General features: G+C 55.2%; 1 protein-coding gene across 3 annotated transcripts in view; it reads right to left on the bottom strand.

The window, feature by feature from the left end:
• CELSR3 (cadherin EGF LAG seven-pass G-type receptor 3) overlaps positions 1-12,031 on the bottom strand; it is a 76,334-nt gene that overhangs the window by 52,228 nt on the left and 12,075 nt on the right. The window lies entirely within an intron of this gene.

Raw genomic sequence — 12,031 nt, 5'->3', positions numbered from 1 at the left:
CACAGAATGCATGAGGCCTGAATGCATCATTAGCAGTATGCAGCACACTGATCAGATACTGCCCCAGCACCAGAGGCAACCTGAGTGCTCATGAAAGTGAGTGAGCAACAGTGCTGTCTAGAAGCAGGGCCAGCTGGGGAGGGGCTGGACACTGAGGAGGAAGCCTGGACGGGGATGGTGTGAGCTAAGAGCACATGACAAGGTTTCAATGTGTTCTGGCTACTAGTGTTCCAACACTTCATTGCTTCTGCCTTTCCCGCTCGCCTTCCCTCTGTCCTCCCCCCTCGTCCTCTTCCTTGCTTCTCCTGGGTTTCAAAGGCTCTGTGCCTGCCTCACTGCTTCCTTCCTCCTCCCCATCTGCTCCCCATCTCATCCTGCTCTTCCTTCCTCCCCCAATTCGGATTGTTTTATTCTCTTTTATCTTTATCTGTCTCGCAAACAGAATTCAGCCTCTGGGATCTTGTTCTGTGTGAGCACATCCATGGTGCCTGCTAAGTTGGCTGGTCCTTCCTCCTGGTGTCTACGCTGCCAGCAGCTAGCAGGCCTTTGACTTCACATTCAGAGCCACCAGCTGGCCACCTGCACGGGGCAGGCCTGCAGTGGAGAGGGGCCCTCCTGTAGGTCGCAGATCTCAGTGAGCCACGTGCAACCGAGGCAATGGGCTGTGCAAGGCTCCCTTCCAGGCCAGCAGGGACAGAGAGTCCTGGCCCAGAATCCCTGCCCCGGCTCTCCCTGGTGATGAGAGGCTGCACCCAGTAATGCCGACAATAGAACATAAGGCCACAGGGCTCCCAGGGCTAATACTGTTACTACTCCGTTATTATGAACAGATTCTATATCTCTAGGACCTTGCAAAGCTCCAAATACTTCACAGGGTTCAGTTCATGGGAGGAACGCTTTCCACACACTGCATCCTGAGCTGGTTGCCCCTTCCCCTGGCACCCAGACTGCTCACAGCCAACAGTTTCCCCCAACTTTAAACTTGGCGTCACTCCACTTTTCCAACCGCTGAAACACGTCTGGCTTTGGGTGAAGCGCAGCAGCACTCCCCAGCAACACTACACAAGGTTGTAACACAGGAAGTGCTTGCTCTCAACCACAGGGATGAGTAGGAAGGTAGGTTGGTAGCGCCACAGTGGGGTTTAGTCCCAGAATGGAAGACTATAATTACCCCGTTGGGGTTTTGCCAGGACAGAGATTAACACCCTGAAACTTGCAAAAATGACAGGAGTTCTTTAATGATCAGGAATGCCCTGGGTCATAGTTTTCAATCCTGCTAACTACCCTACCCTGTATTAAGCCTGCTGGTGTCTGGTCTGGCGGTTCTTAACTTTCCCCGACTAACTGAAGAAAAGTAGGTTTCTATTACATCCGCACAAGCACTTTTGCTGGTATAATTTATGTTGCTCAAGGATGTGAAAAAAACACCCTCCCTAAGCAACATAAATGACGCTGACAGAAGCGCAGGTGGGACAGCGCTACGCCGGTAAGAGAGATGTTCTCCTTACAACTTAGCTATCTGCCGCTCCTTGGGGGTGGTTTAATTTAGGGATGTCAACAAGTAGTCAACCACATGATTAACCGGTAGGCCTAGACTTATTGGTTTATCTTGTCAACAGTATGCACTTCTCCCTTGCTGCCTCTGTATCAGAGGCAGCAGAGGGGGCAGTGCCTGTGAGGAGCCGACTTTAAGAGGCAGCAATGTGGAGGGAAGACTGGAGCTGATACACAAGAGGAGCCAGCTTTCAAGCAGGCTCTCCCTGCATGGCTGCTCTGCGGACCTGCCTGCACCCCCTCGCAGCCTCCTACAGAGGCAGCGAGGGGGGCCAGGCAGGAGCCGGTGCTGGGGGGAAAATAGCTTAAAAGCCAGTTCCCCCTCTAGCACCATCTCCATGGTGCAGCCTCCCTGCCCCTGAGCTGCTGCCTCTATCAGGGGCTGCTGTCCGCAGCAGCAGCCCCTGTCCGCAGTGGGTCTGAGCTCCCCACAGACAGAGGCTCTTCTACATCCCACAGAGCAGCCTCTGTCCGTGGCGAGCCAGGACTATTCAATTACACAATATCTAACATCCTAGTTTTAATTATGTCGATGGGCGAATTACACAAGTCATTCAGCTGCATCGGTACAGCTGTGCGGCTGGAAGCTCCCTCGTGTAGACATGGCTACATAATGGTTTTATTTTTTAAACTAACTGTTCTGTACTGGATCCCAAATTAGAGGCTTTGTCAGGAAATACTCCAGGGCCCCTATTTGATCACAGATCCAGCCCACTCACACCCCTCGCCCACCAGGGTCCTCTCCCTTTCCTCCTTCTTTTCTTGGAAGACATTTCTTCCCATGACCCCTTCTCCCTTCAGACCCCACTCATTGGTGACTTCAGCTGCGTGTCACCAGGGATGACTCTGACCCTGCTTCTCTTACAAGTAATCCTCCTGTCTATCTGCCCGTGGTGCATTTTCCAGCTCTTGAGCCAGAAAGCTCATCAGAACAGGGATGCGCTTGCTGGTGAGGACATTGACAATGCTATAGGAATGTTTTATAACAATCACAAGAAAACTTGCAATTCACCATCTAATGGAACAATTTGTCCTCAGTCTTGCTGCCCCGGTGCCATCTGGCCCTCATCCGATACACACACAAGGTTCTGTTCCTCAGGTGCCTACTCCCTGGGTGGCTGCTGTGTGAACTTCTCCCATGGGCAGTGGTGAGCTGCAGTCAGGTATCAGAGTCAGCACAGAGTCTGGGAAACTCCAGATTTAAAAACAAACCTTCCTCAGAAAAGAGGCTGCACGAAGCAAGTGAATATTCACACCAGCCTCGGTGTTTAGAATGGTGACAGCGACTCAGGCCAACCAGCACCTTGCTGGGCCAGGAGAGGGGACTTGCAACTGAGATCAAACTCAGCCACCCTCCCTCAGACCCCAACACCCCTTAAAGTGCTGGGAATGCGATGGAGCTGGTCCTCTGTAGTGACACTCAAGGCCTACAGGCTACAGAATCCGTGTCCTTCCCTCCAATCTCCCCCTCCCCTTCCGGAGCCAGTGCAATCGTCTCTGCAAAGCACCACTTGGAAGAGCCTTGATCGGTGCCCTGGACGGGGTGTTACTCTTCCCCTGTCTGCTGCAGAAAGACCGGCCTGGTGCCTGACAGGAAAATGGATTCCTCGCAACAGCCTTGCCCATTCGCTCTCACGAGAACACGGGGCGTCTCTAATCCACACTACAGTTAACAGTTTGGTGCCAAGTTCAGGGAATATCCTGAGGCTCAGGACCCAGCACCCCGAGGGGCGGGAAGCTCTGTGCTATGACACAGCTCGGGGTGGCAAGGGGACATTCCTCTTGGCAGGAAAAGCACGTGGATTTATGGGTCTACGCCATTGTGGCTAGGACAATTTTCATGGTCTGGGAGGGAACCCGCCTTCTGCAACTGCCTCTCCTCCTCTTGCTCACCCCTCTGTATCCCACCTGCAGCACTGGGGAGCCCACACACTGTCAGTCCCTTTCTTAGCTCCATGGCCTGGGGAGCATCTACAGCAGTGGGGGGGGGGGCACTTTCTGACGGTGCCTTTAGATCTTTAGGATGAGCTGAAATCAGCAGTGGGCACCTACAGGCCAATACCCTGGACTCGAGAGGGAACAGATCCCTCTGCCCAGAGTCACCATCTGCAGAAGGTGCCTAGTCAAGGCTGGAGCCCAGACAGAGGGGGCACAGAACTAGGGTGGCCAAATAGTTTCAACAAAAACACCGGACACACTTGACATGACATCACAATCTACATGACACCTTATTTAGAAAATACCAGACATTGCTATTTTCCCATTTCGATTTTCTCAATTTGTTTCCCGAACAGAAATCTCAAATACTGGCCTGTCCAGTTCAAAACCGAGTGCCTGGCAACCCTACACAGAACTAAAGCCAATGGACTAGAGGAGGTCTCAGGGTGGCCCTGCTGGAATGGCCTCCCCCAAGCAATGACGTCCCGATCAATCCCCCAGCTGTGCTGGGGTAAAACATGCATCAGTGATTGACCTCTCCTCAGAGATTTCAGTGCTGCTGGCCTGATGATCTGCCTGAGCTCACACAAACAGGAGCCTCCTAGACCTGTCCATCAACCCATTTCTGCAGGGTCTCGCATGTCCCATGGCCTTGCTTTCCACAACACATCAATGCATTCAAGCTGAACTGCCAGCCTCCGGTTCCCCAGACTGCTACAGCCACCAGCCCTATTTTCTCCAGGATAGTCCTGATTCCCCGGAGATGTTGCTGTTTGCAGCACCATTAGCTTGTGACCCCAAAGGATCCCAGGCCTGTGCAACAATCTCAGCTCACCCCACCGCCCACAGTCACAGCGCTGCGATGCAGGGACTTTCTCCTGCACCACCGAACAGTGAGAGACACAGGACTCGTTTCTCCATACATACCCCACAGCTTCTCACTGTGTCACTGCCCCTGGAGCTGTGGCAGGGCCCAGAGGAGAGGGAGCTCGACTTTTCCCCTCCTGGCTCTTTCCTAGCCTGTTCTTCTGTGCTCCATGCACGAGAGCAGTGCCTGTGACAGCAGCAGCCCCAGGACAGCGTGACGGTGATGGAATGGCTCTCGCCAGCAAAAGAGCTTCTGGAGAATTAGAAGTCAAGTCACTGCGCTCTGGCCCATACATCTCTGCTCTCTTTGGGCTTTTATTGATACACCTGGCATATTTTTTTCCTGAAGCTGAAACTGAAAGATGAGTTCTCAGCCACTCGGCCTGTCTATTAACCCAAGCTGCCTGCTCCTCTCCGCTGTAACAAAGCGGCTCCGGAGCCTCAGCCAGCGTAGCCACTCCATTAGCGGCGTGCAACAGTCAGAATGGCCCCTACCATTTCCCCCTCCTCATGCAACAGTCAGAATGGCCCCTACCATTTCCCCCTCCTCATGCAACAGTCAGAATGGCCCCTACCATTTCCCCCTCCTCATGCAACAGTCAGAATGGCCCCTACCATTTCCAAGGGGGGAGCTCTCTTCATTACGGGCATAAGTGCACAGAGCTTTTTGACTCCTCATCCATTAACAAGCTCTGTCCCACCCTCCCCATGCTCCTGCTCAGAGAAGCATCATTACGTTCTCCATGGAAGGTTTGGGGGGACCCAAAAGTCCTTCGGGCGTCCCCACACTGTTTGCCCCTGGGCCTTGTGAAAGGGGGAGCCAAGCTCACGGGCAGTTCTTGGTGCAGACAGAGCCCAGGGACAGCGCAGCAGGAGGATCTTATCAGCGCCTCTCTCCCTGCCGGTGCTGCCAGCCCTGCCGAAAGGGAGATAATTGCATTTGCTATCTCCTGCTGCGCTGACATAACCCGGGCGTCTGTGTGCCGCATACAACAAACGGGCCTTGCGGGGATGTGCGAGAGAGCTGACACGCCAGCCTGCCGCCAGCAGACAGCTGCATTCAGAGCTTACTGAGCAGCCCCACAAGTGAAATGAGTGTGGGGGGCTCAGTCTAACCTCTCTTCCACACGGCTCCAAACCACAGGCCACAGCACAATCTGTCACAAATGGCCACTGCTGAGCAGGGGCGACTGGTGGAGGGAGGGCCACCAAATGGGGCACCAAATTGCCCCATTTAGCAATTTAAAATTTTGGCAGGGAGCCAGGGGGGCGGTGCACCTCCAGAGTGCTACCACGAGTCACTATGCGGCGGAGGAGAGGATGTAGGTTTGTTGGCAGCACTGGGAGCTGGCAAACCCGCCGAAGCTCTAACTGGAAGCTTGTCTGAGTGTATGAGCAGCCAGGGGATTTAAGCACCAAGCTCCCCACACCGCTGCAACACTCCTCCAGCCCCACCAGGCCCATGCTGCCTCCGAGCTGCCTGCGCAACTTGGCCGTATTGTTTCACTCTCTGCTGGGCTGCTGTGCGGAGACGCCAACCTTTTGATTTCCTCAGCCCCCTCTGAAGTCCAGCGCTGGGGAGGATTTAAAGATTGAAATGTCTCCCTTGCCGCTCTCGCTGTCTCTCAAAGGTGACTGGTTTTCTGTAACCCTGAAAATTCCGGTGGAAAATCCTCTCCTCCGCACAAAAGCCAGCACTGGCGCTCTGGAGATAAGGTTCAAACGGGGCTGAGGAAAGCATGGGGGGGGGGGGGAGCACAGACACCATAGCAATCATCCAGGAGCTAATCTGGTGGATGGTTTGGGGGCTTGCGTCTCATTTTAAATCCAATTCCTTACACGCCCTGTGGAAGCAAGGCAGGAAATCTCGCCCGAGTTCTCTTTGTGGCGCCTGCACCACTGACTGTCCAACTCAGAGGCAGAGGAGATGGTGGTGGGGATAATGGAGGGAACCGCTGTCATCTGCACAGCAGAAGAGCACTCTGGGTGCAGCCAGTACCACAAGGATGCGTTTTACCTGTTTAGGTCTCTGGGAGAGAAGCAACACAATCTAGCTAAGAGCCACCATTTGGGCACCCTGTATGTTTGCTCTCCTCCCTCTTGGGTGTACTTGAATCCCAGACAAGGAGAGTGTGGGGACAAGAAGTTGTCAAAAGTGGATGACTGGTGGCCCCGCTGCGAGTTGAATTTGAGCCTGGTCTGGGGGGGGGGCAGGGGGAGAGAGGGAACTGTATTACAAAGCCCACATCTATCAGAGAAATCAAGGACAGGCTAGGTCATGGAGCATAAACTCCGCTTGACAGCTTTAGGGGGAGTCTCTCTGTTGGCAGGAGGTGGTGGGTGGGAAGACTCCTCTACTGCCGCCTTGCTGTGTAGGAAAGTCCGCAGGACAATCAGTCTAGTTTGGAAATCCAGACCGCAGGCATTGGAGATAGGGCTAGATTAAAGGGCTTTAGGGGCTGTCGCCCAGAGCCCCAGGCTAAGGGGGCCCCCAGTCCCATGGCTGCAGTCCCTAATGGCCCTGTGTTCCAGGCCAGCCCTCCCTGGCTGCGGGGGGAAGTGGGAGGAGGAGGCTTCATGCGCTGCCTTCTCTCCCCACAGGCTGGAACCGTATCGCTGCAAGCCCTTGGAAGCTCTGTCCCTGTGGTGCCCTCACCCGGAGGCTCCATTCCCACAGCTCCCATTGGCTGGAAGTCGTGTCCAATAGGAGCGGCGGGGGACAGTGCATGCGGTAAGCAAGAGGTAGTGTAGAGACTCCTCCCCCCAAGCAGGAAATGCCCCAGGTAAGCATCCTGCATCCAGACTCCCACCCAGACCTGAGCCCACTCCCACACTCCAAACCCCTTGGCCCCAGCCTGGAGCACCCACCTGCGTCCCTCATCCCCAGCCCCACCCCAGCCCTCACCCACTCTCTTGCCTCAATCCGCAGCCTCTTCCCACACACTGAACCCTTATTTTGGCCCGCCCTGGAGCCTAGGAGTCCCACAAAATCTAATAGCCCCCGGCCCCCAAAAGAGTTAATCTGGCCCTGGCTGGAGGAGACAGCCAAAGGCTGTGAAGCTCCCAGGCTGTCTGGGCAGGTATGAATGCCAGCTCTTCCTCTCATCTGGGGTAAACGGAGCCTCACCCACTCTACAGTGCGGCAGCCCTTAAAATCTGAGCTCACGTTTGTCCTGCATGGACAGGACAGATCCCTGGGAACTTTCATGAGAACTGACATTTGCCCCATACCCCTTCCCTGCAGGTGCTGGGTGTTGATTGCTTCCTCCCCACCCCACTGGTGCTGGTGCCATTTCAGCGGTACTCAGTGCAGTGAGATAGGCATTCTAACAGGCCACCTTCCCCTCCCTGTGGACCCAGGGCCGGCTCGAGCCATTCCTGCGCCCCGGGCAGCGGGCACACAACGCATGCACGGCCCTGCCCCCAGGTGCCTGATGGCAGCTCTAAGGGGCGCCGCGTGGCCAGGCGTGCAGCGCCCCTTACAGCTGCCATCAGGTGCCCCCCGTAGGTTGGTGCCCCGGGCAGCTGCCTGGCTAGCCCCCCCCCTTAATCCGGCCCTGTGCGGACCACCACAAACAGGCTGCAAGTTTTTGAGTTGCTAGACACCTGCGCTATTTACTGAGTCCCTTCCACCAGCACAGCCTTATGCTGCAACATACACTCAGGAGTACACTTCCCCGGGGAGGGGAAGATCATTCCCTGCCAGCCTCCCCCTTACACATCCTTCTTGGCCTTTAACTGTTCCCAGCTGACAGGCTGATTGCTCTCATTAGCTCATCAGTGGACTGCCTAATTAAGGCACTGAGCAGCCAGGTCCCTCCCCCCCCCAGTTAAATCCATTCCAGAGGGAAGTAGCTAGTACCTTAGGGGGCAGCTATGCTGCAAAAAACCACTCTGCAGCTATGAGGCCCAGAGCCTGGAGCAACTCAGGTGCCTAGGGCTTGGACTCTAGCAGGGAAGACATTCCTGCTCATGCTGGAGCCTGGGCTACGAAATGGGGAGGGCGTTCCAGGCCTGAATTCCAGCCCAAGAGCGAATGTGCACCCTGCCCTGGAGCCCCAGTCAATAGACCTCGCTGCTGCCGAGTTATTTTGCAGTGTAGCCATACCCTGGGTTCTACTCCAGCACTGTCACAGGCCTGTGGGGTGCATGGTGCTAGGCAGAGGCAAAATGCTAAATGGGAGGTTTACAGGTCCTAGGTCCGAAGGTCCAAATAAACAGCAGCCCTTTGGCCCTTCCTGCTCTGCTCCGTCACTCCGCGTTTCAGGGAGGCTGTTGTTCTAGTGCCGATTTCAACCCCCCTGTAGCACCCTCGTGAGAAGCAGGAGGGGCGGAGGGTCCAGCACGGCAGACCGCAGGGTGGGGAGCTTGCTAGGACCTTGCATTTCAGCCAGGGCTGGAGAAGAGCTGGGGATTTGAGCCTCTGCACTGCAAGCACATGGCCTCCTCTTTCCCCATCCATTTTCTTTCCCCAGAATTACAAGCACAATCTGGGTGTTTGCTTCCATCCCACTTGCTTCCTACCCATAGACAGAGGAGCTCCCTTCACCATGCCCCAGAGGTGTTCAGTGCCAAGGGGCACATGCCGGGTCGATAGATGATATTAGGGCTCGGCTGGCGTGGGTCTGAGCTCTGGGTCAGACAGGAGAACGAAGCCAGCGCAGCACTGAGCAGTGAAAGGCGACATGCTACGCTGGGCCAGGGGGCTGGGGGGAGGCTGCACTTGGCTCTGTTCTCCTTCGCCCTGAGACTGGAAGCACAATAAGCACCCGTCTAGAGGAGCCTTTGGATGAAGGCAATGAGCTCTCCACCCCTTTTGGGTGCTGTTGGCTAGACTTGGGATATGCCCCTCAGCCTCCCTGAACTGCTGCCTCCAGGCTATAGTGAGCAGGCTGCAGAGACACATGGGAAGGGAGAGGCAACAAAACTCTCTGTACCCGCATCGACAATGCTGCCAGGCAGAAAGAGTCCAAGGAGGGAGAAAGGAGGGGCTCCTGCCCACACCCCGAGTATGCTGCCTAGCCCCTTGATGCACAAGGAAAAAGCCTTCCCCTGCCCTCTCTCTGCACCTGATCCCCACAGAGCTCTGCGCATACCCCCAAGCCGCCACTGTCCTCAGGGAGCGGTGATCTCTCCCCTGTGGCTGATGTGTGCCTGAGCGAGGGAGGGACAAGGCGTCTATCCAGCCTTAGACAGCAGAACTGTCAACATCTCGTCAATACCTCAGATTGATCGACCCAGTGGGCCTCAGAAGCTGTGATGAAACAGGGAATTCCCCACGTGCTGCAGCTGCTGCCCAGCAGCTGCTCCTACTTTTCTGCTCAGCATCTCTCCAACCCCCGCTGCACATTTGTAGTGCTACAGCACCAATAACTGAGAGAGTCAGGCAGCCAGCCTTGGGCTCATCTCAGGCCTTCTCTTCTCGGCAGGCCTGGGAAATGAAGGATCTCACCATTGGGCATCACCACCAGGACTGCCTGTGTGGAATCAGCCCTTCTCACCCCAGCCCCCAATGGGATGTGACAGGGACCAGCATTCTGTAGGATCCCCTACTCCTCCTGCCCTCACAGAATGGACGTGTGCCATGTTAGTGCTGCAGACAAGGGCTGATGCTGGCAAACTCGTTTCACCTGTGCCAGCAAGTGACACCAGAATCCAGACCACAGATGGTGCTTCCACACTCCACCGGGCCTGGACAACGCGTTCCTTGCTTGCACCAGCATGAAGATCTGCAACACACCACCCAGGCCCTGCATTACACAAGGGGGCTGCTAGTGCAAGTGACCCCGTGTGGGCTGTTCACTATTCACTGAGCACAAGACAATGCGTCCCACCGGCAGCACTGCCCTGCCTGGAGCTCAGGCCTTTGCCGGGCCTCCCTGTCTATGCCACACTGAGGGGAAGCAGATGGTTCGGGACTGACCCTCCAAAAACAAAGCCAGCTGGAGACACTAACACCCCCGGGAACCATTTAATCCCAGACTCCTCAGCCATTCTGATTAAAGCCAGGCCCCGGTGAATGGACAGAGAGCCAGATATTGTTGAATATTCATTTCCTAGAAAGGAGTGTCCTGGAAACTTGCCTCCAGGGAAGGGAGTGAAGAGGGGGAAGAGAGCTTCCAGCCGCAGGGCACATGCAGTTTGGCAGCAGGAGCAGTGGGGGAGCAGTTGCTACGTTTGCAATTAATGGAGGTTTGCACTAGCCACGCTCACAGCTGGAGAGGTATACAGGCGCGTCCCGAACGGCCGCAGAAACGAGTGCTCATCTGCAGCCTCAGGGCAACAGGCAAGAGATGCAGGTGGTGGTGAGTGAAGGCTGAAGGACTGCAGCTAGACCCGCCCCCTAGCTGCCCTCCCCCTGCCTGTGGGCTCAGCCTGGGGCTCTCGCAGCTCCCACCCCCACCCCCTGGCAGACCTCTCCACCCATGGGCACTGCACAGATTCTGGCAGCCCCACCCCCAGGCCAGCAGCACCCTCATGTAGGCTCAGTGCCGGCTCCAGTAGCCCCAGCTCCCAGCTGTACCCCCACGCATGCTCTGCACCCAGTCTGTGCTCAGCACGAGGCAGCGAGTGACATGAACGCGGGCCGGAGGAGTGGGGGCACTGGCAGCCGTACAACTGGAAAGAAGGGTCACTTTAAACCACTGCTTCTCTCCAGCTGCCTCCTCTCCTCTGGCCCACGTTCACACCACTCACCACCTCCTGGCTGTGCAGGCCTGTGCCACCAAGGGGAGCTGCCCCAGATAAGAATCCTACTCCCCAACCCTTTCCTCCACCCTGAGTGCCCTCCCACATTCCACTTCCTGCCCTGAGCCCGCACCCCACCTTCTGTCCTGAGCCCCTTCCCACACCAAACCCATGAGCCCCAGCCTGGAGCCCCCTGTTGTACCCCAAATGCCTCCATCAGCCCCACCCCAGAGCCCTCACCCCTCCCTCAATCCACAACTCCCTCCCGCACTCTGAACCCCTCACTTTTGGTCCCACCCTTCAGCCTAAAGAAGCCCCTCAAAAAATCTAACAACTCCAGGCACCTCTTCTAATCTAGCCCTGTAGCCTGGGGATGCCCAAAAATCCCCTTCAGAATCTCCACCTACGTCCTCATCTTCCTCTAGTTAAACCTGCCTTTCTTCAAATACCAACCTGCATTCAACGTTAAATACAAAATTATTTCTTAGTGAATGTTATTGGTTTTCTACGTTGTTTAATTCTTAGTATTGCAGCAGTATTATTTTCTACTATTTATCATTTCAAAGAGACAGGCTGTGTCTAGACTGGCAAATTTTTCCGCTTTTTCTGCTTTTGCAGAAAAACTTGCCAGCTGTCTACACTGGCCACTTGAATTTCCGCAAGAACACTGACGATCTCATGTAAGAAATCAATGCTTCTTGCGGAAATACAATGCTGCTCCCGTTCGGGCAAAAGTCCTTTTGCGCAAAAGCTTTTGCGCAAAAGGGCCAGTGTAGACAGCTCAGATTTGTTTTGCGCAAAAAAGCCCCAATCGCCATTTTTGTGATCGGGACTTTTTTGCGCAAAAGCGCGTCTAGATTGGCACGGACGCTTTTCTGCAAAAAGTGCTTTTGCGGAAAAGCGTCTGTGCCAATCTAGACGCTCTTTTCCGCAAATGCTTTTAACTGAAAACTTTTCTGTTAAAAGCATTTGCAGAAAATCATGC

This window comes from Pelodiscus sinensis, chromosome 11 (genome assembly GCF_052426305.1).
Source record: "Pelodiscus sinensis isolate ZL-2025 chromosome 11, ASM5242630v1, whole genome shotgun sequence".
Taxonomy (NCBI): Eukaryota; Metazoa; Chordata; order Testudines; family Trionychidae; genus Pelodiscus; species Pelodiscus sinensis.
This window is presented reverse-complemented; position numbering and strand designations above follow the sequence as displayed.